Here is a 2,606-nt window from a genome sequence, read left to right as displayed (position 1 = left end):
GACATTAATATCTCTATCGCCATTTTCAGTCTTCTATCTTCAAAACTGCAAACGTCCAGGCCCTGCTCCCAGGCAAAAGGTCCCAGCCCCAAATGCTGTTGCTTTCCTCAAACCTCTACCATGGCCCCATTCACAGCCCTACTAACCCTGGGGCTGCAGGCTCCTTTAGGCATCGAAAAACTACGACATGCGACATTAGCATTTCACTCTATGACCATTTTGGGGCTTCGAGCTTCAAAACTGCAAACGTCCAGGCCCTGCTCCCAGGCGAAAGGTCCCAGCCCCAAATGCTGTTGCTTTCCTGAAACCTCTACCATGGCCCCAGTCACAGCCCTACTAACCCTGGGGCTGCAGGCTCCTTTAGGTATGCATAACCTGCTACGTGCGACATGAATAGTTCTATGGCCATTTTCAGCCTTCGAGCTTCAAAACTGCAAACGTCCAGGCCCTGCTCCCAGGCGAAACCTGCCAGCCCCGAATGCTGTTGCTTTCCTGAAACCTCTACCATGGCCCCATTCACAGCCCTACTAACCCTGGGGCTGCAGGCTCCTTTAGGTATCCATTAACTGCGACGTGCGACACTAATAGCTCTATGGCCATTTTCGGGCTTCGAGCTTCAGAACTGCAAACGTCTGGGCCCTGCTCCCAGGCGAAACCTGCCAGCCCCGAATGCTGTTGCTTTCCTGATACCTCTACCATGGCCCCATTCACAGCCCTACTAACCCTGGGGCTGCAGGCTCCTTTAGGTATCCAAAAACTGCTACGTGCGACATTAATAGCTCTATGGCCATTGTCAGGCTTCGAGCTTCAAAACTGCAAACGTCCAGGCCCTGCTCCCAGGCAAAAGGTCCCAGCCCCGAATGCTGTTGCTTTCCTCAAACCTCTACCATGGCCCCATTCACAGCCCTACTAACCCTGGGGCTGCAGGCTCCTTTAGGTAACGATATTCTGCGACATGCGACACTAATAGCTCTATGGCCATTTTCGGGATTCGAGCCTCGGAATTGCAAACGTCCAGGCCCTGCTCCCAGGCGAAAGGTCCCAGCCCCGAATGCTGTTGCTTTCCTGAAACCTCTACCATGGCCCCATTCACAGCCCTACTAACCCTGGGGCTGCAGGCTCCTTTAGGCAGCCAAAAACTATGACATGCGACATTAATATCTCTATCGCCATTTTCAGTCTTCGAGCTTCAAAACTGCAAACGTCCAGGCCCTGCTCCCAGGCGAAAGGTCCCAGCCCCGAATGCTGTTTCTTTCCTGAAACCTCTACCATGGCCCCATTCACAGCCCTACTAACCCTGGGGCTGCAGGCTCCTTTAGGTATGCATAACCTGCTACGTGCGACATTAATAGCTCTATGGCCATTTTCGGGCTTCGAGCTTCAAAACTGCAAACGTCCAGGCCCTGCTCCCAGGCGAAAGGTCCCAGCCCCAAATGCTGTTGCTTTCCTCAAACCTCTACCATGGCCCCATTCACAGCCCTACTAACCCTGGGGCTGCAGGCTCCTTTAGGTATCCATAAACTGCGACGTGCGACACTAATAGCTCTATGGCCATTTTCGGGCTTCGAGCTTCAAAACTGCAAACGTCCAGGCCCTGCTCCCAGGCGAAAGGTCCCAGCCCCGAATGCTGCTGCTTTCCTCAAACCTCTACCATGGCCCCATTCACAGCCCTACTAACCCTGGGGCTGCAGGCTCCTTTAGGTATCCATAAACTGCGACGTGCGACACTAATAGCTCTATGGCCATTTTCGGGCTTCGAGCCTCGGAATTGCAAATGTCCAGGCCCTGCTCCCAGGCGAAAGGTCCCAGCCCCGAATGCTGTTGCTTTCCTCAAACCTCTACCATGGCCCCATTCATAGCCCTACTAACCCTGGGGCTGCAGGCTCCTTTAGGCATCGAAAAACTGCGACATGCGACATTAGCATTTCTCTCTATGGCCAATTTGGGGCTTCGAGCTTCAAAACTGCAAATGTCCAGGCCCTGCTCCCAGGCGAAAGGTCCCAGCCCCAAATGCTGTTGCTTTCCTCAAACCTCTACCATGGCCCCAGTCACAGCCCTACTAACCCTGGGGCTGCAGGCTCCTTTAGGCAGCCAAAACCTCCGACATGCGACTTTTGAATTTCTCTCTATGGCCATTTTTGGGCTTCGAGCTTCAAAAGTGCAAACGTCCAGGCCCTGCTCCCAGGCGAAAGGTCCCAGCCCCGAATGCTGTTGCTTTCCTCAAACCTCTACCATGGCCCCATTCACAGCCCTACTAACCCTGGGGCTGCAGGCTCCTTTAGGTATCCATAAACTGCTACGTGCGACACTAATAGCTCTATGGCCATTTTCGGGCTTCGAGCTTCAAAACTGCAAACGTCCAGGCCCTGCTCCCAGGCGAAAGGTCCCAGCCCCAAATGCTGTTGCTTTCCTCAAACCTCTACCATGGCCCCATTCACAGCCCTACTAACCCTGGGGCTGCAGGCTCCTTTAGGCATCGAAAAACTGCGACATGCGACATTAGCATTTCTCTCTATGGCCAATTTGGGGCTTCGAGCTTCAAAACTGCAAACGTCCAGGCCCTGCTCCCAGGCGAAAGGTCCCAGCCCCGAATGCTGTTGCTTTCC

The sequence above is a fragment of the Grus americana genome, chromosome 36, assembly GCF_028858705.1.
Source record: "Grus americana isolate bGruAme1 chromosome 36, bGruAme1.mat, whole genome shotgun sequence".
Classification (NCBI taxonomy): domain Eukaryota; kingdom Metazoa; phylum Chordata; class Aves; order Gruiformes; family Gruidae; genus Grus; species Grus americana.
The sequence above is the reverse complement of the archived record's forward strand: the minus strand, read 5'-3'. Positions refer to the sequence as shown.